Here is a 27,353-nt window from a genome sequence, read left to right as displayed (position 1 = left end):
TGCTCTGGTTTGGGGGGAATGGGGTTTTGCAGGGGCACCGCTGGCTGAAGGAGAGTCAGGGGGAAATCATGACATAAACAGCACCTTGGTTCATGGGAAAAGCTCAGTCTTTTGGCTTTTGCACGCTTTTTAACCTACTCACCGACACGGGGGACCGCTCTCTTGAGAGGCTTTCAGATGACGGGGAGAGAAGACAGACAGAAAGTGTGCAGGAGAGGTGGAGGGGAGGGCGTGACAGGGTGGCTGTGAGCCACGGGTCCATGGAGGAACGAGCCTTAGAACTGGACCTTGAAGGACGGCTTGTGGTTTTGATGGAGGGAATTCAGGAGGGTGGAGAGAAGATGCCACAAAGCAGACCGCACTCCCAGGTAAGGGGACCAGCATGACAGAAGTGTGGAGGAGACAGCCCCAGGGCTGCTCCTCACACAGGCTCTGGGAGGTCCCCTCCAAACCAGAGCTGGATGCAGAGATGACACGCCCAGGATGCAGCTGCTGCCTGCCCTGCGGCTCTCCAGCCAGGCTGGGGGGAGGGGAGGCAGAGGCCTGAAGAGACCAATTGCTGCACCTCGGGGAGAGGCTGTGGTGGCAATCCCAGCAGTCAATCAGGCCGGGGGGTCTTTAGAGAGATGTACATTCTTCTTGGAAAATCGAAAAACTACCTGCCGAAACTGCTGTTGATCAATTTCTTCTGCTCCCCTCACCCCGACATGGGGTTCTAACTGACTGGGGAGTCATGTGGAGGAAGAGAAAGAAGAAGAAGAAAATAAATCCCTGATCATTTTTCCAAGAAGCACACACCACCGCCTCTTTAGAAAAATAGTGCTCCTGAACGATTGAGGGGAAAAGACTGGTTTCCATGGCAACATCAATGTCATTCCCCATAGATCAGCCTCAAATCTGGCACAGCGGGGGGGTTTATCGGATTCTGTCCTTTCGTCAGCGATGATCTGCTTCTGAGAACCCAAACCCAGAGTTCATTAGTCAAAGTTGTACTCAAAGGCGGTCTTGCCATCTCTGGACACTCTCTGCCTCTCTCTTGTCTCACTGTCTTTGTCTTTCTCTGTCTCTGCCTCTCTGTCTCCTTCCAAGGGAAGGATGTCCAGAGGCTGTGGACTGAATTGGTGTAGTTTATATTTCAGTTTGACGCCCCAGGTGAATGCTGGGCTGGGTGTGGGGGACAGAGGGGGGTACAGAGTCCCTGGGAGGGGCACAGCCTCCCTGTGCTGTCCTTCCTGGACCCGGGGCCTCAGTTAACTCCATTTCTCCCTCCTAGCTTCAGCCTCTCCGTATTTAAAATGGGGACAATAATTGTACCTACCTTTTTTTTTTTTTTTTCAACAAATTCTAGCCACCATATCTTGAACAACTCCCTTCCTCAGACTCAGTTTCCTCATTTGTCAATTGGAATTATTTATTTAAAAACAAAACAAAAACAAAAACCCTCCCCTCACAAGACTGCTGTGGTTTAAAATAAGGCAGTACTGTGACGTGCCCATGACCCAGAAAGTGGTCACCAACCACCTGCTCTTAGGAAGCCCAAGGCCCCGCCCTTTTTGTTCCAGGCATCCCTTAGCTCGTCACCACAGGTGCCCTAACACAGACCACATGTCCCCATTCTCCTCATGTCTTCCAACAGGTTTTCATTTGTAAATTTAGTCACACAGATACATCATTTTTCTTTTTTTACAAATATATCATTTTTAAATGATAACATTCATTTAGGCCATTTTGATCCAACTTACATGTATTTTTTAAATAGGACTGAACTACCGGCTTTATTCTGATTTCACCAATTTTCTACTGAAATTCTTTTTCTGTTCCAGGATCTGTTCCAGGACAGCACATTGCATTGGTTGTCTCCTTAGTCTCCTTCGATTTGTGGCAGTTCCTTGGTCTTTCCTTGTCTTTCACAACCTTGACACTTAGGAAGAGAGCAGGTCAGATGTTTGGAAGATTGTCCCTTGGTGTGGGTTTGTCAGATGTTTTCCACAGTTACACTGAGAATATGGCTTTTCGGGAAGAATTGCCCAGATGTGACTGCTGTTCTCAGAGCCTCAGGTCAGAAGGGGCATAACACTGATGTTAACCCTGATCTTCATGTTAAGTGGTATTGGTTTGCCAGCCTTTCTCCATTGCAATGTTACTATTTTCCCCTTGGTAATTAGTAAAAGTTTGGGATAGATACTTTGAAAATGCATAAATACCCTGTTTCTCCTTAAACTTGCACAGACTAATTTTAGCATTCATCAGTAGATCTTGCCTGTAGCAATTATTAACAGTAGTGTTCTAATAGTCATTTTCTATTTTCCCCATTTCTTCTACATTTAATAATTGGGTTCTTTAGTAATGAAGGATTGTCCCTTCCCATTTATTTGCTGATTCAATCATTTATATTAGTATGGACTACATCTTAATATAGTATATAATAGTATATTTATTTATACTTATAATCAAATACTATAATATTTATTTGGTTGCTCAAATTGTTTCAGCTTTTGTCATTGGAAGTGCTTTCGGGTTAGCTCCTGTGTTCTTTTACACATTTTTGGGTGGGATTGGGGGCACTTCCTTATTTTCTGGCACCATAGCATGTCCCAGGCCAATCTTGTATTCCCTTTACCAGACCTGGAATCAACCATGCTTCCAAGGAGTCCTGGTTCCCTTTTGAGGAATGGTATTTAGAAACCAAGATCTGGGTGTTAGGTGTGTGTATTTCCTGAAAGATGTCATTGCTGCCAGACCCTCTCAGTGGGCATAGTTAGGAAGCTATAAATTTATATGTACTCATATGTATATCTCTCTGTCTCTTTTTGTCTGTCTGTCATCTATCTACCATCTACTTATCTTCTGTCCATCTATAAAAATCCAACAGACACGAATTTATTTTGATACCTCTGTTTCCAGTGCAAAACCAAAAGTTTCATGCTAGCTTGTAGTAGCTTCTTTGCTTGCTTGTAACTTCTGTCTCTGACAATGGAAAATATGACTCCATTATCTACCATATGTTTACTGAACGTATTTGTCTCTAGTACAGGTGAAGTCATGTCAGGTACATGCATTTTTTTGACCTTTAGAATTTCTAACATCACCAGAGACAATTTTCAAATCATTTACTTTGTGTTTTAGAGTATATCCCTTTCCTTTGTGCTTAATTTGCAAAGACTCACAGACAGAACCCTTTGTTTTCTGAAGGTTAGCACTTTAGAAGGTCAATGCCTTGTGTTATATTTAAACTGACTTTCCCAAGGCCTCACCCCTGAGAGTCAAAATGGGATCTTATAAGCAACAATACCTTCAATGTTATAAACATGCTTCCATCCACTCATGGAGGATTCAGCTTCTTGTGAAGACCTTTATCCCCGGCCCAGATGGAGCCTCATGTGTGCTAGAGGACAGACGTGAAACTGCAGGGCTCTGCGGAGCTCCACAGGTGCCCTAGATGTTCTCAGACACCGATGGGCAGGGCCGCAGATCCCCTAGAGCCGGTGTGGGTGTGTTTCTGAAGGCTCTGGTGGAATAAGGGAAGACGGTGTTCTCTGCCCTTTGAACTTTACCCTATTATCAGGGGCCCACTGCAGGACGGCTTGTGCTTCCCGACAGAGTTTTAACCAAAATAGCTCTCTTTATTCTTTAATTGTATCCTCAGCACTCCTACCTCCTCTGTGCCCTGGTGTGAATCCACGAGGTCTACCCTAAAAGACAAATGGGAGTAGTGTGCTTGGGTGCTAGGGAAATGGCCAGCATCCTAGCTGCTCCTGTCCACATTCATGGCCAGCTGTGAATCGTTTGTGTCACTCTCTGTCCTGGGACCCACTGCAGCCAAGGCATCTCTCCTGACACCCATTCTCCATACTCCCTCTACATCTTGATTTGACTTTGTTGGTGACAAACATTGCTCGCTCTCTAAAACGTCTCATGATCCCCTCCCAGAGCATAGAGTTATCATCAGGAGGGCCTTGGCTGGTGAGGGGTCCTCTTTCCCAGCCCCCATCATATCCAAGTTGACTACATACTAGTTTTCACCCTTCAAATGTAAGTGGGAGGGATGTGTGTCACTTCTGGGTTGTCACTTTCAAAAAGGTGACGGGGCTTCTCTACTCTCTTTCCACCCACTCCTCCCCACTCTGCAACGTCTTGAAGCCGAGGACTCCCAGGACTTGGGGTAATGGAAGGAGCCTGGATTCCTGAATCTCCATGTGGAGGACAATCACCTGTTTACGTTGGGTTGTTCCCTAGGAAAACCAACTTTTATGGTGCTGTTAACGAAAGTTTAGGTTTTATTTGTTATGGCAGAAAGAAATGCCCAGACCAATACACAAATGAAATTCATTTTCCCTCTGGATGCCATTACCTTCTTTGGGGGTGACTGCAACAGTGACTAGACCTAACTCTGGGCTGGACTCATTACACCAGATCGATGATCCCTCAGGTGAGCTCTCTACAGAAAGCTCCCCAGCCTCCAAGCTTTCTTACCCATCAGGCACATTCTAGTTCATGCTTCAGGAAGCAGACATGGCTTGTTCTGTGAAATCTTCCTTTCTCTCTCCAAACTGGGTTGGATCCTCCACTGCTGTGCCCCCAAATCCTGTATCACAGAGGTACATGGTCTACTTTTATCATCAGGTTCCTTTTCTATGGACTCCTGGTTAAACTGATGGATGAAACACGTCTCTATGTCAATGACTCCTACATGTCCATCCCCCATCCTGGTCTTCCCTCTGAGAGTCATACCCACGTGTGTGGTAGTTCTAGCATACACCCATGTGTGACGCATGTATCTTTTCCTGTTAACCCTCTCGGACTGAAGACCCTTGCCTGCTTCTCAGGCTCAACATGCCCCCCAAAACCTTCATCATAATTTACATAAATATGCCTCATTTTTCATGTTCCTTAAATTGGACGATGACTTTATCAATTATTCAGCTTTCTAGACTGGGAACGTAGGGATCATTTTAGATACCTACCCTCAAGCCCCCACCAAATCTACCAGCATTTGGTCAGATCCTAAGTTCTGCCCATTCTACTTTCAAAGTGTGACTCGATTCTGCCCCTTCCTCTGCCAGAACCTGTGTTCGTGTCTCACTTACTTCTCTCACGCACGGCCTCCCAATCTCTCTCCGTCCCTCTCAAGAGCTTGCATGGATCCTGTCATGCTCCTGCGTGCAGTCTCTCACTGGCTTCTCCTGGCCCTCAAGATTAAACCTAGCCTCTTTACTTTGCCATCAGAAGCCCCTTGAAGCCTAAAACCTGATTTCTTATACCACCTCATGTCTTCCATGGACAACCCACCCTTCCCCCCCACACTCAGTCCCGCCAACCTGGCCCTTCGCAGCACCCAAAGCCTCAAATGCCCTTTGAGCTGGGAAAATGTTTTGGAGATGAAGGTTTCATCCCACCCCCACCCCCCACCCCCCCACCCCTGCTCCCTTTTCTCATCCTCCTCACCATGGCTGGTTGAAATACGTAATTGTCTTGATGCTCATTGTGTGGGAAAAGGATGTAGTGGGGCCTGAAGCAGAAAGTGCCTTCCTGACCTTCTTGGTTTCGTTTCTAAAAATCTATACCTCAGAGGGAGGTAGTTCTAGCATACAGATGAAGTGTCTTGAAGAAACACAGAGAAAGATTTTTCTTCTTCCAGAAAAGATCATCTGGGCTGAAGAGAGTAGGAGATAAAATAGACAGTTTTGTGAGTCATGGAGAGGAGAGCCGTGCCTGTCCCTCAGCCCCACTAAGCACCAAGGTGTCTCCCACCCAGGGGGCACTGAGTCCCCAGAGAGGACTGGCAATGGCGTGTCCGTGTGTCCAAGAAGGTGGATGGGCTCCCAATGCCTGCACCTGCCCATCAGTAGCCCAGAAGCAGACTGAAAGAGGCCCCAGAGACAGGCACACTTGTTTCTAAGAGATGCCTAAAGTTCCAGAACCAAATTCCTCAAAGGACTGAGGTTACCTATTCTGTTGGTCCAGCAGAATGGGGGCTCAGATAGTGTTGGGTCCATGATCAAAGGAGCGAGACTGATACAAAGCGAAGGTCAAGCAAAGCTTTATTTCGCACCAAGCATTGAGAATCAAACTGACCCGCCAGGGCCGTCTCTTGCAAAGAGGCGACCCCTCCCAGCCTCACAGACTAACTTTTATAGAGTAAAGGCCATGTGGTTGAGCCTGGCCACACACAGGTGGCCAACTGAATTACAATTCACCCTATAGTAGCTATTTGAACGAGCCTATCACTCTGGTCAGAATTGGCGCCCAATAGGCAGGGCCCACATTCTTGGGTGGTTAGGGAGGTGCTTTCCTGATTGGATGTCTCCACCTGGCTCGACTCATCCTTGTATTCTGGGCTCTGTTACCTCCCCCTGACCTGACACACCCTGGTATATGAGCTCTGTTATCAGGGGCTGGTCAGTCATATTTTACTGGTTTCCCAGACTTGTTTCTAAGTAAGTTCCTGGTGGGGAGGAGGGGCAAGGTCAATCCAAGTCTACTGCATAAACAACAAAATGGCTCTCTCTGGCTAAGTAGGCCCTTACATTAGGAATTGCTTTGAGTTTGGAGGAAAAAAAAGAAAGATCTTGCCCTCCTGAGTTGACAGAGTGAGGTTTACACTCTTTCTGCCCTTCCCACCACCTCCAGCCGCGCTCACTCTGCAGCAGCCCCTTGGGACAGACATTCTCCTCAAGAGCCCCTCCTCTGTGTTCCCACTGAATCTCGTCTATCTTTCCAGTGTATTCCTTATTCCATAAGTGTTTATTCACTCAGCAGAGTATGGGGCAGGTATTATCATTGTGATTTCAGTTTATAGATGAAGAATGGAGGCTCCTACAGGTCAAGGGCGGTGTTTGAACTGGCCTGACTACTTCAGCTCCTGGGCACTGGCCTTGGCACCCTTGTATGGAGTCGTTGGCACCCACCCATGCCTCCTCCAGCCTCCTCATGGCTCCCTGCCCTCTGGCTTAGAGGCCCCCCAGTCCTGCTCTCCTGCAGACAGAAAGCATCTGCTGACTGTGGGGGCTGAACTTCCCCGCCCCCCCCGCAGCTTTAAACAAACACATTTGATGAGGACGATGTGTCTCTCTATGTTGGCAATTTATTCCCTTCTATGCAAATTGTCCAACTAATTAATAAAGAAAAAAAACCGACACAATTCAGACCAGTGAGCCCTTGAAAGAGAAAACGAGGGAGCTGTCAGCACACCAATGGCATCCAACCAGATAGTCCTGGGCTTGGGTGCGAATTCCCACTGCAGTGATCCCTGCCCTTGGGAGCTCTGCCAGGCCATGCCCCCCCATCCCTTGCCTTACTTTCTTCATCCATGGAGTGACGGTGCCAATCCCTACGTCACGGGGTTGCTGGGAAGGTCATTTGAGAAAGTATCCAAACGTTTAGGGAACTCTGTAATGCTATGGAGGTAGAAGTACAGGAGGAAGAGTCCTTTACATTAAATTGCAGAAAAACTTGCAAGTGGTCGTGCTTCTGCTTAAAGACTCTAGAACATAAGACCACACTTAGAAACTCATGGAGTCATGATCTCATGGTCTCTTAGACTGTGTTGTGGCTTGAAGCGTGTCTCCACCGAAAAGATAGGCTGAAATCTTAGCCCCTAGAACCTCAGAATATGATCTGGTTGAGAAATAGGAGTATTAGGGGTAATCAAATTTAAATGAGGCCATCAAAGTGGGGCCCAACAGAGTATGACTGATCCTTCTAGAAAGGGGGAATTTAGATACAGAGGCACAGACAACGGGCAAACACCTTCTGAAGGTCTAGGTTTGGAGAGAAGCCTGTACAAACCAAAGTATGCTGGAGACTACCAGCAAACCAGCAGAAGCCAGGGAGGGCCCGGGGCACATTCTCCCCCTGGGACCATGGGGCAGTGACTGCTTTGACAGCACCTTGGCCTCAGACCGGCCGCCCATTTCTGTTATTTCCAGTCCCTTGGTCTGTGGAACTTGTTAACAGCAGCCCAGCAAACTAACAGAGACCCCGGAGGCTGAGTTCTGTCTAGAAGCAGCCTGCAACAACTGTTAGCCTGCGGTTGTTACAATAAATGAACACAGGTTTGAGTGAGTCTATCCAATTCAGTGTTCAGTCCACTGAAGCTCGTGCCAGGTCTCTGCCGGGAACGGGGGAGCCAGGGACCACTGAAAATGCAGACCCCCAGCTTCTAGGTGAGAGTGAAGACACCCAACACGTACGGCTCCCCAAGGATGCCCTGCATTCTTGCTGAACCCCCGCAACTGCTCGGGCAGTGCCCACGCCCCCAGGAGAGCTGCTGGGACCTCGCAGAGGGGAGGACCCGGCCTGCACCATGGCCTCCGGTGCCCAGGGACTCTCAGTGTGGTGACAGGGAGCACAGCCCCCAGATAATAACAACCATTATCAGGCCAGCGAGAATGCTCACAAGAGCCAACCCAGAGGAGGGAAAAATAGGAGCAAAACTTCATTTGGACTAGATGAGCTGGAAACAAACCCTTTCCCTCACATATTTGCTGTGAGCTCTCCAACGCCTTTGTAATCATCAGTTAGATAAAATAGCATCGGCAATTTGGGCTTGAAATCAGCAAAGGTAGTTGGCATCTAATTGGGTTTGGAAAGAAAACAGAGGAAAATCTTTTAAAGTCATGATTGAATTTTCTCTAGTGTGAGAAGTGGCGCTTTTAATGAGTTGTTCTTAGGCTTCCTCCTTAGCAACCCCGGGGGTGGGGGGGGGCAGAGGTGTGTGGGGGGGCCTGATGGGGCCTGCTCAAGCCAGCCCCAGGGCAGCCCCATCTTCTCCTCCTGTCCAGGGCAGGAGCTGGTGCCTGGGGGCGGGGCCAAGGGTGGGGTTGGGGCTGTGGGCAGCGGGCCCTCCCAGGGAAGATGGCCAGGGGCTTGGGACTCAGCATTTGCTTTTAGCTTGGGCTTCCGCCTGCAGCCCCTTCTTTCTGCAGCTCTGGGAAGCAAACCTCTTTTAAATAAGGCTTGGAAAAGGCGTGTGGCCCAGAGGTGTGCCTTGTGAGTCTGCCCCTCTGTGATAGGTCTGTCTGTCTTTCATCCCGACCTGCAAACAGCTTTGCTGTGGCTGATGGAAACTTTTGCATATGAATTTCTTTTTCCAAAAGCAAAGGGACAGTTTTGTTATTTTTTTCCGCCTACTGTAATGAGATAGGGAGAAGTCAATTTGCCAGATTCCCTTCTAAGAAGGGCACTGTATTTATTTAGAAGAAGAGCCTTGAGTAAGCAGCTCGGACAGATGAAGAGTGACATCGCAAGGCAGAAGGCTTCAAAATATTTTACTCCAGGTCCCCTTAAGACAATAATTATTTAAAAAGTGTTGTTTTCCCTTGCACATTTTTAAGTTGATATGTAAATCACAATTTTAAATGGTTGCAAGAGAGGCAGTTTGCTCTTTATTGTGTGCTAAGTATATGCTTTAAATCTATTTTCTTTGGAACCTTGAAGCTGCACATTTAAGCTATTTCAGTTTTGAAAATGTCTGCCACCCTGTTCAAATGGCAAGGCTATTTATTTAAACTAGTGGCCAAATCGAACTATCAGAAAGCACCTGACTTCACTACTTAGTTCAAAAAATGGACCTTGACACAACCATCCCCCTTCTGAACTCCAGTTCTAAGTTGGATAGATAGACATAGATGAATGGAAATGGACAGATTAATAGGCAGTTGAATAAAGTCAGAAGGGGAAGCCCTATAAGGAATTTGCTCCAGTGTTTGTCACTGAAGTTCTTTGCTTTGCTAAGGGACTCTCCCTTCCTCTGCAGTTGCTCCTTCTCACATCTTTCCCTTTATTTGGGCCTGGCCATGCTGGCAAAGCGCTACAGTCATAATTAGCCTGGAGGCTGGAGGGGAAGCAAGCCTTTCTTCTGCGAGGTGCAGGATGGTGTTTGGAAAAGGGAAGATGTGGGGGGAAGGGAGAGCAGAGAACCTAGACTGCTGGCAGACGGCCCATTTTAGAAACACGGGCTTTTGCAAACTGAAGATCTGGCAATTGATAAAAGAAAACACACCCATGTCTCTGTGTACCCCCAGGGCTCTGCTTCCGCAGTTTGAAGACTCCCAGATAGTATAAGGAGTTCGGAAAAGGGATTGATTACAATTCGCTAAGAAGTTTCCAGATTCATCGAGAGGTCTGGAGACCCCAACTCCAGGTCTAGTTTTCTGGACAGCACTCCCAGGGGTGGCTAATAAGGAGGCCAATTCACTTCATTCCCTGCAAAAGCTGTAGGCCAGGGGAGGGATGGAGAAACCGCATGGGAGGACCTCCATCTCTCAGGCAGACTGTTCTGCCCCAATATTAAATAGGTCAAACATCTTCAGAGTTAATAAAAGAATACACTGGCATGGATGTTGAAACATTCCACATTTGTTAGCCTCCCCCCCCCCCAAGAAATTACTGTCTTAAGAAAGAATGGAGCTTTCTCTCTCTGAGCTCTGTCGGGTGTCCTGGTCATGATTTGGGTTTATTCGGAACAGACACGGAGGATGAAGATCATGCTGCATTATAATTTTTTTTTTTTTTTTTTTTTTACAGAGGTTTTGTGACCTGGGAGATACTTGTTCAGCCTCTGTCATTTTGTTCCAGAACATTCCAAATTCCTCTCCTTCGGTCACCTGCCTGGTCTGGGCTCTTTCTTCTTCTAGTCCCCTTCCTCAGAGGCTACCAGGGTGACCTTCCTTTTTTAGCAGCTTAGGAAATGGTTGTTGGAAAGACAGAATGACAGAATTACTTTGGGAAAATTTCTGGAACTTTCCAAGTGAGACGAAACATAAGCCTACCCTATGGCCAGCAATGACACTCTTAAGAAATATGAAGGCACACATCCACACAAAGACTCAGGTAAGATTCTTCCTAGCAGCATTTTTCACCATAGCCGAAACACAGGGGAGAGCCAGGCATGCGTCCATGGGTAAAGGAACACAATGGAACGGTACTAGAAAGCCAAGGAAGGAACACTGGTCTATCCAGCAACAAGGAGGAATCTCAGAAGCATTATGTCTCACAAAAGTAGCTTGCTTCAAAGAGGAAAGACTGTCTCATATATTTATATAAAGTTTCCCCACAGCCCAGACTTGTCCCTAATGCTAGAAATGAGGACAATGGCTGCCTGTGAGGGTGGGTGGGTCTGGAGATTGACTGGGAAGGAACGTAATGGAAGGTTCATATTCTGCATCTTGACAGTTCTTACACTTCACCGTGGTATCATTTGTCAAAACCCACTAGCAGGTAATGTTTAAGATTTGTGCATTTTGCCATATGAAAGTTTACCTCACAATAAAAAGAGAAACTATACATGGATACTGAACACTGGTTAATGACAGGCACACTGAATTGTTTAGGAGGAAGAGTATTTTTGAAATGCATACAAAATAAGATGGGATAATGAAGGGCTGGTGGGGATGGCTGGCTGGAGAGAGATGTGAGAAAGGAAATGGAGCAAAGTTAGGTACCTCAAGGGGCTGGGTGCAGGGCTGTTCCCTACAACTCCTTTAAGGTAGGCTTGTCTTCAACATTATTCTATACCCAGGGCTTAGGGCAATGCCTGCTATGAGCTACTTATCAGACATTTTGCTCATTGAGTCATCGTAACAATCTTATGAAGCCTGCACCCCCTGAAGTTATAGACGAGAACACAGAGGCTCGTGTATGAAATCATCCAGTTGGTTCGATGTAAGCCTGGATTACAGCCCAGGGCTCCGCCTCTGGAAGCCACATTCCCATCATCTCACCAAGCCCACTCCTCCAAGGTCAGTAGCTATTTTAAGCTCTGGGAAAGAAAGCTGGATACGTCAAAGTGTTTCCTATGCTCCAGCTATGGGCCATGAGGACCTCTCAGAGGTTGACTGACTTCTCTCTGCCTTATGTGCCCCCTGCTGTTTCTCTCTCTCTCTCTCTTTTTTTTTTTTAAGATTTTATTTATTTATTTGACAGAGAGAGATCACAAGTAAGTAGAGAGGCAGGCAGAGAGAGAGGGGGAAGCAGGCTTTCTGCTGAGCAGAGAGCCCAATGCGGGGCTCGATCCCAGGACCCTGGGATCATGACCTGAGTTGAAGGCAGAGGATTTAACCCACTGAGCCACCCAGGCACCCCCCTTGCTGTTTCTGTTTTGAACGTTCTGATTTTGAGACAATGACTCTTATGGATTGAACTGTGTCCCCCACGAGTTCACGTGCTGACTTCCTAACACCTAGAATCTCAGAATGTGACTTTATTTGCAAATAGGGACTTTCTGGATGATCAAGTTAAAATGAGGTCATTAAGGAGGGGTTCAAATCCAATAGGACTGGTGTCCCAATAGAACGGGGACATTTGAACACAGAGACAGGCGTGTCCACAGGGAGAGTGTCATGGGAACATGAAGTAGAGCTCAGAAGGGTGTACCTACAAGTCAAGGAATGTCAAAGGTGACCAGCAAACCATCCAGAAGCCAGGAGAGAGCCATGGAATATGTTCTTCCTCAGAGCTGACAAAGGGAACTAGCCCCATAAACATCTTGGTCTCAGCCTTCTGGCCTCCTGAACTACAAGACAATACATCTCTGCTGTGTAAGCCCCCCACTGTGTGCTGCTTTGTTACGGCAGCCTGAGGAAACGCATTCCTCCTCCGGGTGATTCTCAGTGCTGGGCGTTTTATCCCGTGGCTTGTTTTGAGACCCATCTCGCACGCATACCCCAGTGTGTGATATTGTATGTTTAGCTGAGTTCTTAAAGATAATATGGCTTAGAAATATGCTCCCAGAGAAGCTTGACTGACTGTGTAATGAGGGCCCGGGGAAGACAAGATTTAATTTATAGAAATGTATTTTCCAGGTGACCTTTCAGGAATTAATCTGTAGATGAGGTCCTCCCAGAAAGATTCTGGGAATGAAAACAAAACTGCTTAATAAAACCATAAGATTTTCTCTGTATTATGCTGAGTATGTCTGGGGGAAAAAAGTAGTTCATGCTCACTTAAAATAATGAGGCTTAAGGGTAAAAAGTAATTTTCTTTCCACCTAAAGGCAAAGAAAGCATAGGGCACGTTCTATGCCTCTATCCTTTTTCCTTCCTTCTTTCCCTTCCTCAGCCAAGCTCCCGCAGCATGTCTGGCCCTGTGCCAGCTTCTGGTGACAGCGTACAGCAGACAGTGTCCACACAAGATTCACTCATCCCTTCCATGATGCAAGGAAGCCGGCTGAGCTCTGGACCACATTTCCCATAACCCCTTGCTTCTAGGAGAGGTTCACAGGATTGAGTTCTGGACAACAGAATATGGGAGGAAGGCATGGATGCTGGTTTCCTTTAAGCTGGGTTCTTAATGATAAATCGGAACAGTCATCCCTTAATCAAAGACACTTATTTTTTAATGACATTTGCAGTTCGCAGTTGCAATGATCAGAAACCAATAATCAGACGTAGATTAAGGTGAAAGAAAATAAAAATCTTGTCAGGGGACTCTTGTCAGGGGACAGAGAGAGGATTCGTTAGAACATCGGCTTTTAAAGAGATGACTGGGACTGGGAGGTGTTTTAAGAGATTGGAGAAGAGACATTCCATAACCTTGAATCACACCAAGAAAAGGTTATTCTTTTTGTACATCTCTATAAATCCTGATTACATGAAGAGGAAAGTCCCAGTTTGGGTCTACTCTGTAGAACACGCCCTACAGTGCACTGCCTTCAGCTAGCATTGGTATTGTTCTAATTATATTTTTTTTCCATCATGACCTTAAGGTATAGTGAGTGGTTTTTATTTTCCGTTCGTAGTCTCGATATACAGTTTTCTCGTGAATATGCAAAGTTGTAAGCAAACATATCTGGCCGACTGAATGGAAGGAATGAAGTAAGCAGTAATAGAAGGGGTTGGTGGGTGAGGCTGAGATAAAGATAGTGTTTGAATCCCTAAATTCTGTTTTTTGTAAGACAGCTGGGGAACACAGGCCAGGAAGCTGCCGAGCTGTCCCCGGGGAGAGGCCGAGCCTCAGGAGCCAGAGGATGGGAAGGGAAATCCTGACTCCCTCCAGCTTTGTCGTCTCTCTGCTTCTCCCCTCTTGTCTGTTCCATGTTGGCCTTTGCCTGCGGACCGGCTTTATCACCCCCAGAAAATGGTCATCAACAGCTCCCAAGTTTGACCACCACTAAAGGCAGAGACTGATTCATTTGATCTCAGTCCCACTGTCACCTTCCTTAGGAATGGCATCTGTGGAGCCGTGGGGTCAGGTTCCTGCCCATCTGGGCACTAGTCTCTTGTATTCCCTAAGGTAGGACGACGCTGAAGGCAATGTCCGTCTTGGCTGAAGTTACACAGTTGGGATGGAGGGTCCGCTGGGGCGGTGGGGGCAGGGAGGCTCAACGGGGTCCTGACAAGCCAGAGAGCAAAATGGATGAGTTTGGCATTAGAATGGAGGCCATTCGCTCTCAACGAAGGGTGCCACCGGAAATGTTACTTGACAAATGACAGGCTGAGTCAAGATGGTTGTGACATCCCATATGTCAACAGATTTTTGTACCTGTGCTCTGCAAAGAACTCCCACAACCCAATTAAAAAGAAAATACAGAACTCAGGAGATGTAGGACAAAGATGAACATCTCCTTCCTAGAAGGGGAACCCAACTGGCTGAGCAATATGTGAGGAAAGACTCGATCGCACTAGCAACGAGGGGAGTGGAAGCGAGAACAACACTGTGACAATCAAGGTATGTGTAGGAGTGCAGTGAGCATTAGTCAGTGAATAGTTCCACGTGCTGGGGAGGATGTGGGGAGACCAGAGCGCTTGCACTTGGAAGCAAGAGTGCACGTTGGCAGAGTTCTGAAAAGGGACCTGCAGCACGTAGCAAAATTAAGGATCGCATGCGTCCCATGTCCCAGTTAGTACATTCTTGGGTGTGCAGCTCAGATCAGTTCTTTCCAAGGTCTGCAAGTGAATGTGTCCTAGGATCATCCTTGCCAAGCTCTGGGAGGAAGGGGAGGTGAGGATCTGGGGTGCCCATTAGGGGCAAGCACAAGCAGAAAATGGGGGGAGGCACCTGTAGAATATGCTCTGGGAGCCAGACACCACAGTACAGGTGCATATACAGCGGCATGGAAAGATCTCCATGCAACAAAACTGAGGGAGACAAGGGAAACCCAATGGCCTTAACAGCATAATACCATTTATTTAGGTTCAAACACATTCCCTACAAAGCAACATTACTTAGCTGATAAGAATCAATGCATAGTTAAGGCCAGATATGAGCTACATCGGGCTGGGTGCCAAGAAGAGTGATATGAATAAAGACTCAGAGAGAAAGTGAGAACTGGAAAATGAAGAAACAGAAGACAATCAGCCATGTCTGACCACCTGCCTGGGAGGTGTATACATTAGGCCATGTGCAGGTTCGGGCTGGGACAGAGGACCCCGTCGTGACACCATGCATGATAATGGTCTGGGTGAAGGAAAGAGAAGACTCGGACTAAATTATATAGTAAAGCAGCAGGGATGGCAACTGATTTAGGGGAGATATGGAAGGAGGTGGAAATGATGGGACAGGGGACAAACCGGATGTGGGCAGTGAAGACGAGGGAAGAGTCTAGAACACTTCTTTGTTCCTGGAAACGTAAGTAAACTGTGCAGGCATGGCTAGGATGGGAAACCAGGAGGAGGACCAGGTTTGGAATGGAAATGATGAATTCCCTTTTGGTTGTCAATACACAATGGTCCACGGCGAGCGGCTAAGTGTTTTACTGCGGGCAAACTTTGGGGCAGCCCGGTGGAGCAGATTCCCTGCCTAATAACACACATGCTGCCATGTTAAATTAGCCTTCTAAAAAAAATGGTTAGGGTGACGTTGGTACAACACATTTCTGGACTCAAGGAGAAAGCAAATAACATTTGGTTAGAAATTGGGCAGGTCTGGGCTGAAGAGGAGATTTTCAGTTGAAGTGTAAAACGAAATGCTGGCGTTCATGTTCAAATCTCAGAATTTGTGATTAATGCAAAGTGTTTTTATTCCCTGTGGACTCCAAATCATGAAGAATGTCAATATTTTAGAGCCTTCATAATATGATGCCAGCGTTGGCTGAAGGACAGACATACTCCTGATAGTGATCATAAGTTCATTGTCCAAAATCTCAATCCATGTAGCAGTTGGCAACTGCTAGGGCTGAAGGCTGGGGACATGAACGTGACCATTTGCAAGAAATCTCCATCCCCTGCCCCTAACAAGGAGGACTCCTCTCGGCGTGATGTCCTGGACTCCACACGGGTCTTGCTAGCAGAGTAGACAGAGGGCAGGTATCAGAGAGACAGCTGTATGAGAAGCAGGGGAAGGGCACAGAGATCCCTGCTAAAACACTTCCTGGGGGACTGGGGGTCAGTCCTCTTCCCCCCTGCAGTCCCTGAGTCTCCTGTTTCCTCATGAACAGGATGAGCTTATTCAACACAAAGGTGTCTGGGATTTTCCCCAACGCAAGGCCAGTCCTTTCTGCCGTACCCCAACCTTCCGGGTGCTGACACTGTGTCCAAAATCGACTTACCTGCGTGCTGTCCTTTACAAAGAATTTCCCAGTCACGACCTTCCTGGAACACTCATCACGTATCCATAAGGTGGTGGGTGCAGGGCGATGGCTCACTTTCTAAGTGAAGGAAGTGTGCGGCGTGCAGCTTGCATTCCCCTGTGGGCAGACAAGAGTGGCGAGTGTACAAACACACGAATGTAGAAATGCGCTGCGAGCTCGTGGTCCGTGTATGATAGAAATAAAAATAAGGATAGGAAGGGGGCGCATGTCCGGGAAGGGGTGACTCAGACAGTGGACTCAGGAAAGGCTTTTTAGGCAAGACTCAGAAAGGGGAAATCTTTTCCTGAGGCTACACAGCTCGGAAGTAGGGTGACGGACTGCCTCTGTTCACCCAGGACAGCTCCGGTTTTAATCCTGAGAGCCCCACAACCTGAGAAGCTGGGCGAAGGCAAGGATCTTGTCTATTTAGGCTGCTGTGATGTCTCTAAGGACTAGAACAATGCCTGGGAGCCAGGGGAGCTTCATACCCTTAACCCATGTACCGAACAGATGGGTCTAGTGGACTATCACATAGAGCATTTACTTATATGCTGGGCATGGCTCAGAGTTCTTTAAATGTGTTAACTTGTTCAATCCTCATAACAACCCACTGAGGACACAGAGAGGTTAAGAGGCTTGGCCGAAGGTCTCACAGCAGATCAGTGGCAGAATGGAGATTCGAGCAGATGGCTGGTCCTCCTAGCCCATCATGGTGGTTGGCTTCTTGGTGGCAGGCGGGAAGAAGGAACATTGCTGCTGTCATTATGTCCTCTGCCATCATTGTGTCAAAGTCATTGAATCTTTCAGAACACATCTCCTATGCTTAGCCGGGGCTTCCTCCAGCCTCTGGGCGTGCCTGGTACCCCCTCAGCATTACTGCCATCACTGGATTATTGCCATGCTAGGTTTCCATCTCTCTTAATAGAATATATGCCCTCGGGAGCTGCTTCTGTCTGCTCTCTGGGTCTTCAGTGCTGGGCCCTGGGCCCTGAGAGTGTGTGCCTGCAAATCTCTGACATGAGTCATACTCCCCCTTGCCCGTGGGATTCTCATCCTCCTGTGCCCTGGCTGTCCCCAGCTCACCTCCCTCTGGGCCATGCCATACACAGCCTTTTGCCTTCCCCTCTTGCTGGCTCAGTGGCCCTTTCCGCTTGGAGTTCATCATGTCCTCCAGGAAGGGTGCTCAGGCGTCCCGGGTCGGCTTGGGTACCCTTGTTGTGGGGAGTCAGCCTGTCAGTTATGTTCCTATCACAGCAATGATGTCACTGGGAGCCCACGTCTGCTGACACGGCAGCCTCCCTCACCAGACTGGGGGCCTATGGGGGCTGGGGTCCCCTCCTGTTTATATCTAGTCCCTCCATGTCCAGAACCCAGAACAGAGCAGACACTAAGGAAGCAGCAGATATGTAAAGCTAGAATGTTTTTATTTCCGCTTCCAGCCAACATCTTTTGGGAACTCATGGTGGCCCAAGGACTGCTCTCATGTTTCCCAAGCAGTGATTCTGGAACCCCCACAACCCTGTGGGGCAGGTGCTGTTACCATTTTTAGTTTACAGACCCGGAAGCCCAGGCATGCAGAGTGCACGGGTCTTGTCTAGGGTCACTTAATTAATAAGAAGCAGGGTTGACTTTTGAACCCAGACGGTTGGGCTCTGGAGCCCTCCCTCGCAGCTACTAAGCTGTGTCTGCAAAGGCCCAGCAAGCTCTCCGGGGCCTGCCTTAAGCCCCTAGCCCCCTCTACAGGGTCCCCGTCTCTGTGTGCCGCGGGCAGCCCTCTGCCTGTATTGGTCATTCCTGCTTGGGTGTGGGGACAGGACAGCACAGGTCCTATGTGGGGACCGTCACACAAGCATCCCTGGCCCTCACCCTCAAAACCACCGCTGGGATGGGTTCAGGGGTAAGTAAGGCTCCAGCGGGGCTCACGTGTGTGAATTCTCCAGATGTTTGGAGAAGAGACTTTGTAGCCTCTCTTGCATCCGGCTGTCTCAAATTCACTAAATTTATGCAGTTCTAAGATCTCACCCAGTATGCCTATTTATTTTGTCGTTTATTCATTCATCCATTAATTCACTCATTCAATGACTGGTTCTTTATGGAGCCCGTACTCTAGTGGCCACTATGCAAAGGGCTTTGTACACTCCCCCCTTGCAATCCCAGCAGCCAGCCTGCAGGCATTGTCATTTTCAGGACAGGCGCACATGCTCAGAGTCAGGGGCTCAGTGGTCTACTTGACACGAACACCTCCAGTACACGAGCCTTTGAGGTAAACAGTGAACTGGTTGCTACTTGCTGAGGACGACGGCAGGTGATCGGGAGGCAGCGCTGCTCCGTTCAGTGACATGGTTGTTCCACTGGGATAATGTCTGGTCATTCACTCATTCCTTAGACATCAAGGAGAATCTAGTGTGTTCTAAGAACTCTGCTGAGGGGTGACCTGGGGGAGAAGGACTGGGAGAGATGGCCCAGGAGGTTCTCTAAGTAGAGTGAGGCAGAGGCTATCTCTGATGATCTCGGTGCTCCCCCTGCCACGAGTTCTGGCAAATCCTCTCCAGCTTTGCAAGTGTCATGGCGAATGTGTCTGAATGCTCGTTCTCTCCCCGCCTCCCTTCCAGCATACTGAGCCTCTCATAATTCATTCACTCACATGCTCAGAGAGGAATTTGGTCGATCGGTATTTACTGAGCACCTCCGCTGGGTCAAACACTCCTCCAGGTTTGGGCACACAGTGCTGAACAAGAGAGACAGGATTCCCACCCTCAGGGAGCTTACATTCTAGTGGGGGAGTTGGGCGCCCTTCTTTGGGGGAAAACATTGGAGGGTGCCTGGAGCTGAAGGAGGAGGGGCCAGCCATGTGAAGAGCCAAGGGCAGGGTGTCTCAGAGAGAGGAATTACAGCCTGGAGACCCCAAAAAGGCAGAATCTGAGAGGGCTCTGGTAACGACAGGAGTCAGAATTCACGGACCCCCACCCTAAAGAGAAAAAGCCAGCTTTCCATCTGTGTTCCCACAGCACTGAGCTTGCCTCTGTTTGAGTTTGTGCCATATGGTAATTATTGACTCATGTCTTTGTCCCCCCTATGGACCTTGGAGTGCCTCTAGGTCAGAGACCATCTGCAACATGAGGCTAATGGTGGAGCAAAACTTTAACAAACCTCCCAGTACGGTTGGGAAGATTAAGGAGATCAACCATATGAAGGCTTCAGCTCAGTTTCTGGAACTGTAAATGCTCAATAAAAATTAATTGTTATTATTGCTAGGAACCGAGTGCCCACCAGCCCAGGTGCAACACAGAGAAAGGAAGAAAGGCTATTTAAGAATGCCCACAGAGGAAGGAAGCAGGTGAGCTGGCCCAGCATCATTGAAGACAGTGATGGACCACCTCCAAATAGCTGGGGGTTTCTGTTGCAGGGAAAGAGTGCCGATGGTGAATCCCAGGCCACAAAATTAGTACAAAAAATTTTCACTTTATTATCATTTTTATTAATTTTATTTTTAGCTCTCTCTTTAGAATGGTGGACACAACCTATATTCCCCCATTTTTTCCTAGGATGGCACCTAAAATCGGGAGGACTCAACTATTATTCAGAGATGAAGGAGCTGCTCTTCTGGTATTTAATAACATCCATCAAGACTCTGGACTCCACTCGGCCCTTGGTTAGCTGTCAACATGGGAAATTTATTCATGTGATCATGAGCCAACAATCATACATGGAGTGTCAGGTGCTGTCCTAAGTATCAGGGACAGAGACATGAAAGATATAGATGAAGTCATACTATCAGATCAGGTACTCAGGTAAGGTTTGAGCCAGAATGATTTAAAGGAGCAAACCCTGCGTCAGCTGGAAATATTCTCATTCATGTGCAAAGGCCCTGAGGTGGGCTGTAAGCTCAGTGTGCTGGAGGAACAGTTAGAAGGAGACGACTGGACGGGGGGCGGGGGGAGGATGAGGTTCAAGAGGTAGACAGGTAAGACCCTGCAGGTCATAGAGGGAATCGGCATTTTGTACCGAGTGAGCTGAGAACTGCTGTAGGATTCTGAGCAGAAGACTGTCATCATCTAAACTGTTTTTAGAAGATCACCCTGAACCATAGTGGGGTAAGTAAGGGTGGAAGTAAGTTAGGAGACTACTGTAGCAGGTCAGGTGAGAGACAGTGGTGGGGTCTAGGGAGAGACAATGGTGAGAAGAAGCTTAGAAATAATAATACTCTTGGGACAATGCCTTCTGTACTTAAGTTTTGAAGGATCAGTCCAAGATTTTCTGTGTGTGTGTGTGTGTGTGTGTAAGAGAGAGTCAGACGGGGAGGGAGGGAGGGAAGAAGGGAGTTGGGGGGAGGTGGTTAAGTCTGCTTTGTTTCCGTTGGGCTAAATCTGCTGGGCCCCTGGCCCTGTCTTGCTTCTTTTGATGCTTGGAGATCATTTCATTGCTTCTGCAACTCCGGGTTGCACACACATCCCTGTGAGGTGCACAGCCTTGTTTCCAGGACACGCCTGCATCCTGTTGTATGGCTTCTCTCACCTCTCTGGGGCTCCCTGTGGGAAGCCAGTGGGTGGGTGTCGTCTCTCTGGGATCCACAAACCCCTTAGGGATTTTGCCACCCTCCGGGGGGGATTCAGCCTAGACAGAAATCACAACTCCTTTCTTTAGGATTCCAAGTTTCTTGTTTCTCCTCTAGGATCTTCCCTCCAGGGGGGAGATGCCCCCAAGTCTGAAGAAACCAGCTACAAAGAAAGGGAGACCTTGTTCAGAGGGCCTGGCATTTTCTCTTAAATAATTCTTCTGTGCTGGGAGATTTCCTTCCTCTGGGGGTTTAGGTTTTTGAAAGCTGGAAACTACAAACCAGAAGGAAGCTCCTTTTCTCTACTTTAGGCACCTGGTTCCGTCCCGGAGACTGGAGACAGCTAGTGGACCAGGACCTGAAGCCAGGGACGGGAGGACAAGAAGCCGGGCAGGGCAGGGCAGGTGGGTGTCAGTTCCAGCGTCTGAAGATTATCTCCCTGGAAAGCAAGAGGAGGAGTGTTTTTTGGATCTAAGCACACGTTATGAAGGGACCGTGCTCATCCACTTGGTTCTCAGATAAAATACACTTCAGTGTTTGGCCACGAGGCTGTTGTGTTTCTCTTTTTTGCAAGGAAGTAGATTGTTAATGCCATTCCCTCAGGAGGGGAGGCTGCAAAGAGGAAGGAGTCCAGCGGGGAGGCTGCTGTAGCCCTAGGTGGGCCCCGCCCCCAGGCCTCTGGGTCTTTCTTCTCAAACTGGAGGATTGAGAACCCATCCAGGCTGGAGGAAGGCAAGCTCCTTTATTCTCCTCCAGATCTTTGCTTTTGGGAATATCCTATTCCTGAAGGAAGACCAACACTCTGTCAAGTTCAAAGATAGAGTCGTAATGATACATAATTGATGAAAATAATGATAAATAAATAAAATGGTTGGTCTGAGAAAAGCACGCCGTGATTTCACAATAGTCTTTTCAAGGGCAGAAAAATTCACATACGGGTCTCAGGACCTTCCCGCATTTGAGCCTTTTAAAGGCCGCCCTCCGCCTTACCTCCCACCTCCTGGCAGCTCCCCCACCTCCGTGCTTGGGGTGCAGGCAGGGGCAGATGAGGCTTAGTTGTCCCTCCTTTCTCGGTCCCAAATCGCAGTCCATAACCTCTGCACCCAGCCTCCTGCAGGGCCTCCCTGTTGGTTCTCCAGAGCCTATTTTGGGAGTCAATCACTCGTACATCAGCCGTGGCTTTCCCTGAGGATTTCTGCTCCCACAGTCCCAGTTCTCCTCAGGGCGAGACGGCAGCGTCTCCCTGTCTGGGGGAAGGTCGGTGGAGTCCAGAACTCGAACTCGTCCCCAAATGACCATTTAGACACATGGCTCCGCTCCCTGTGTACCTGCTCTCTGGGCACAGCGGGGGATCAGCAGCCGGGGATCCCCTTCCCTTCCCCTTCCTTCTGAGGGAGATCCCTGGGCAGCGTGAAGCAAGCTCTTCTTTAGTCAGCCAAGCCGTTGGCCCGACTGGAGGAAGCGAGGGTGCAGCGCAGACTAACCCAGGTGTGCCACAGGCTAGACGCCCTCTGGGCCCGGCGTCTGACCAGGGATCCGAGTCTGTTCAATCTGCCGGGGGCCTTCCTAGAAAGTATGTTTTCCATAACAAGAAGGAGGCATGTGGGGGTGAACTCTCTGTCCCCTGCCACCACTGTCTCGGCCTTCTGTCTGTGAATATGGCCAAGGGAGGCCATGATGCCTGAGGCTGCAAAGAGATATTGAGGGATCCCACTCATGTTGTGGAGCCGATGCCCCACCCCTGAGCCGCTGACATCCTGATTTCCTCTCCTGAGAGAGAAATAAGTGTCCTTAGTACAGGAGCCACAGCCAGCGGGGTTTTCTGTCACTTCAGCTGAAAACCTCTCAGTTCCCCCTGGGTTGAGATTCGTCTTCCATCTCCTCAACCTCCCCTTCCCATCAGGCTCAAGTTCTTGCCCATCCTTGTAGCCAGTCCATCCTCCTATGGCCCAGGCCGGGAGCAAATGGAAGGCTGCTGGCTGAGGTTTCTCTCTTTTCTGCCTCTGGATGACCCTCATAAAAGACCTGTTAGGTAAAAAAAAAAAAAAAAGTCATCTCTACATGGTGGACTCAAGCCACGCTTTCCTTCTTATTGTACCTCAGACACTCGTCCTGCTAATTCCTGCCTCAAGATCTTTGTCCCTATCGCTCCCTCTTCCGGTCACATGACCTTGCCTGGGTGCAGATAGAGTCTCCCCGAGACAAAAGGTTCTGGTGAGCACCCAGCCTGTCTTCTCCACACTGGGCCGACCCAGCCCACTTTACAACGTTGACCACCAGTTGTGGTGGTCAGTTGTGTCCTTCTGGGCTGGGTCTCTACAATAGACTCCTTTCTGAGTCTATTGTAGAGCTCAAGCAGGAGACGGCCCTGCCTCTCTGAGGCTACCAGGAGGGCATGACTGATGGCTCAGTCTTCTCTACAAATGTTGATGGCATAAACGTTAGGTGACCAGACACTACACTTGGAATGAAAACACAGGTAGGCAAGTTGATGTCACAGTGAACATCAATGAGGATCACACTCATCCACCTACCAATGCATGCATTTTTGTGAACATTTGTTGAATACCCATGTGAGAAGAAATGGCCATAGGCTCTGCCACATAGTGCTGTGTACCCAAATGGTGGATCTGATATACTCAATCTTCACTTCCTAGTGTGACGCTGGTGTGAAAGAGTCCACCTCTGACTCTCAGATCTCTCGTCTGTAAAATGAAGAGATTACATGCCACGATTCAGCAATCCCGCACAGAAGGCACCTAGAGCAGGAGCTCTCATCTGGGTGTTCAGTTACTGGGCTTTTCCTTTCTTGTAAGTGTGTGGACTGTCTGCTCTGAAATTCTCATTTTAAATCCAGAGCTTTTTCTAACAACTGGTGCCGGAAGAGAGGGAGCAAAACGGATCCAAGTGTGTGTCTCCTCATTTTGCGTGCTCAAAAGGGAAAACAGTGCCTAAACCCAGGAATGAGGAAGGATTTAAAATCTTTCATGGTACCACAAACAGCACGCTTTTATAATGCGCTCATTTCATTTTCGAGGGCTCCCTTCGCTTGATTTGGGCAAAAAGCCTCACTTCCTGATATCGTCACTTTTGGGGGTTAGGAATTCAACATATGAATTTGGGGAAACACATTCCCACCATAGCAGGCAGGGTGTTTTTGTCCCTTGCTCCTTTCTTCCCTTGCCCTCCTTTAAACACCTGTTCCCCCTTGCGTCTTTAGGGAGGTAGGTGATATAAAGTAAGGAACTTGAGTTTTGAAGTCAGAAAGAACCGTGTTTGATTCCTGGCTTTGCTGTACATGTGAAAACTTGGACAGATTCTTTCTGGAAGTGGTCTTCTGCCATCTGACCCCATCACACTCCTACCTAGTTCTGAGAGCTGCCTTCCATGCTCATGATGAAACACGTGGGTTCTGACCTGATTTCAGATAAGCCTCCCCCCTCTCCTCTCCCAGTGGAACCCTGGGAACTCTGTGCTCCAGGAGGTGTCCTACCAAAAATGCGTCATGTCATTCAACACTCTGCTTCTTTGTACGTAGGGCTTCTTCATCCACCTGGCTAGCTCCTATGCATCCCTCAAGGCCCATTTCAAGTTTCTCCCGAGGGAAGCCTTCCTGAGCTCCTCTTGCTTTGTCCCTGTTCATCTGTTATCATGACACCTATTGCAAGGAATGGATACTGTCCTTCTACTTGTTTGTTGTTCTTTACCATGAAGAAGTTCTTTGAGTGAGGAAGCTGTACTTAGTTCACCATTTATTTATAAATTCATTCAACAGACATGGATTCAACATCTCATATCCCTGGCGCCTGGTTGGTGCCAGCAACCGGGTGGGGACCAAGACTCGGACAAGGTCCCTGTTCTAGCAGGAAAGTGCAGAGAGTAAACAAATAACTGAGTAAGAAATTGTCTGATCGCGATAAGCGAAAGAGGAAGAATATATCGGTAGGAGACAGAATAGAGCAGTGGAGTGGGTTGGGTGAGCTGGCAAAGTCTCTCTGTATCCTCCATAGAAGGCACTGGAATGACTGTTCACAGAAACCAGAAGGAGGAGAAGGGAGGATGGAGGCAAGTCCCTCTTTTTGATGACGCAACCTTGTGACTAGCAGCAAGTTCATTAATGGGGAGTCATAGGTTCTAAGTGCACCCTTGCTCAATATTTTTCCAGAATGACAATCCTCGGTTTTGTTTGGAGTCTTAATAAAACTGACAAAGTCTTCTCTTTATCACCACAACTACTGTGACTAACCTACAGGTGGGAAGACCTCGTGCATAGGCACTAGAGGGGAGCAAATATGGGTTAAGCTTCAGAGAAAGCTCTGGAAGAATTAGTGTGATATCCTCATAATAATGGCAATTATGACAAAAATAACCCTCACCTTCCGCATGCAGCTTGCCTTCTCAGAATTACATCCGTAGCCAATATCCTATTTGAACCTCCCTGCAGACCTGTGAGATCATGAGCCTATTTATGGAAAAGGAAGCTGAAACTCCCAGGAGGGAAGCAACTTTTCCAGGGTCATATGTGGCACTGAATGTCCAATCCAGGGCTGTAATTCCAGAATCTGGTTTCAGAAAAGGCTGTGTTGGGAGGTGGTAATCTCTCCATCTGTAGAGGTATGCAAAGACAGGTTGAGCGTCCCTGTGCAAGGAGACAGAGGAGGTGGGACAGGTGGCCTCTTCTGTCACTGCTCTGATGCTGGTTTTTTCATCCTCAGGCAGTGTAAAGAATATATTGCATAAAGTGCCCCCTGCCCCTCCCTTGATTTCTGGAGATCAAACCAAAAGTGAGCCTGCCCCTCGCCACACTCTAGCAAAGGGGCAACTGGAACCTTCTGCTGGGAGCCAGAACATCGATGAAAGCTAGCCCCCATCTTAGCAGTTGAGGCACTCTGCGGAATAGGAGCTTGGCGCCTGCTGGGGGCTGCCGGTTGTTATTTGTGATTCTTGTCATTCTGGACTCTATTGCTTTGAAGGAAAAGGATGGGAATCACTCGGCTAGAATTCTTCCCTAACCAAGCAAGGTGCTGACTTTCAGGGATCACGCGTCTAGCTCCTTGTGGCAGGTGTCCTCAGCTGGCTACGAGGACAGCCCGGGATGTTTTGGTCTGACTTCAAGTTTTTGGAAGTGAAAAGGAAACACTTTGTAAGAAATAACAATAAGAGGGCGCCTGGGTGGCTCAGTGGGTTAAACCTCTGCCTTCGGCTCTGGTCATGATCTCAGGGTCCTGGGATCGAGCCCCGCATTGGGCGCCTTGCTCAGCGGGGAGCCTGCTTCTCCCTCTCCCTCTACCTGCTACTTCCTCTGCTTGTGCTCTCTCTCTGTCAAATAAATAAATAAAATCTTTGAAAAAAAGAAGTAATCTTAAGTAGTAATAATAATAATAATAATGATAGCTGATACTTACTAAATGTTGAATGCGTGCCAGGCACTGTGTTAAACACTCCCTGATCTTTAACTCATTTCACCTTTCCAGCAACACTAGACACAGGTTCTTACTAAACCACCTTAAAGCTGAGGAAATGGAAGCAGCGTGAGCGTGAGATATCGACTCTAGGATACCTTATAAGTTACCCACTGCTGTGAGATAAATCGCCCCTCGTTGGCCCTGACTTGAGGTCTGCTATCTCTCGGTTCCTTTGGGGTAGGGATCCCGGATGGGATAAGCTAGGTGGTTCCAGGTTGGGTCTCTCCAGAGGCTGCTGGCAGATGCTGCTGGCATTGGAAGGACAAAGGGTGTCCAGGACCCACTTCCAGGATGGCTCACTCGCGTGGCAGGAGGCCTTGGTGCCTCCTCACGGGAAGTCTCCTCAGGACACTTGCGTGTGCTCAAGACACAGCAGCTGTCTTTCTCCAGCACGAGTCACCCAAGACCGAGGACATGGCCAAGCTGGAGCAACCTTACCCCCTGGTCTCCGAATTCACACCTCATCATTTACTCTTTATTTTTATTCTTCTGTGTCTTAGAGCAGATCCCTGAGTCTAGCCCATGTGCAAGGGGAGGTGCCTTTGGTTCCCCCTTCAGAGGGACTATTAAAGAATGTATGTCCATACCTGAAAACACTAGGCCTCAAGGCAAAGTCATCATGGTCCACAAGGCTGGGGTCCTTCTTCTTCCCTGCCACCCCCTCCGGACTAACATGAGATGGGGGGGCTGGTCTCACTGGGTAAGTGGTATTGATTAAGCTGAGCGTGACTGGAGGGTCCAGCATCAGGAAGAGCTGCCCCTGATGTGGAACCTGGGCCCTGTTTTTCCTGGAAGACTGCTGGGCTGCCCGTCATGATGGTTCCCA

At 48.4% G+C, this 27,353-nt stretch overlaps 1 long non-coding RNA gene across 2 annotated transcripts; it reads right to left on the bottom strand.

Annotated features, from left to right (window-relative positions):
- Positions 1 to 3,312: 3,312 nt before the first annotated feature.
- On the bottom strand, positions 3,313 to 5,887 carry LOC309861030. Of its 2 annotated transcripts, XR_014309740.1 has the most exons (4): positions 5,836 to 5,887; positions 5,446 to 5,653; positions 4,474 to 4,585; positions 3,313 to 3,692 (listed from the first exon to the last, which is right to left on the bottom strand). It is a non-coding gene; the product is annotated as an uncharacterized lncRNA (long non-coding RNA). The 2 variants fall into 2 exon arrangements; XR_014309741.1 differs by lacking the exon at positions 3,313 to 3,692 and having other exon boundaries at positions 4,269 to 4,585.
- Positions 5,888 to 27,353: the final 21,466 nt, after the last annotated feature.

The sequence above is a fragment of the Mustela nivalis genome (genome assembly GCF_964662115.1).
Source record: "Mustela nivalis genome assembly, chromosome: 3".
In the NCBI taxonomy this organism is placed as follows: domain Eukaryota; kingdom Metazoa; phylum Chordata; class Mammalia; order Carnivora; family Mustelidae; genus Mustela; species Mustela nivalis.
This window is presented reverse-complemented; position numbering and strand designations above follow the sequence as displayed.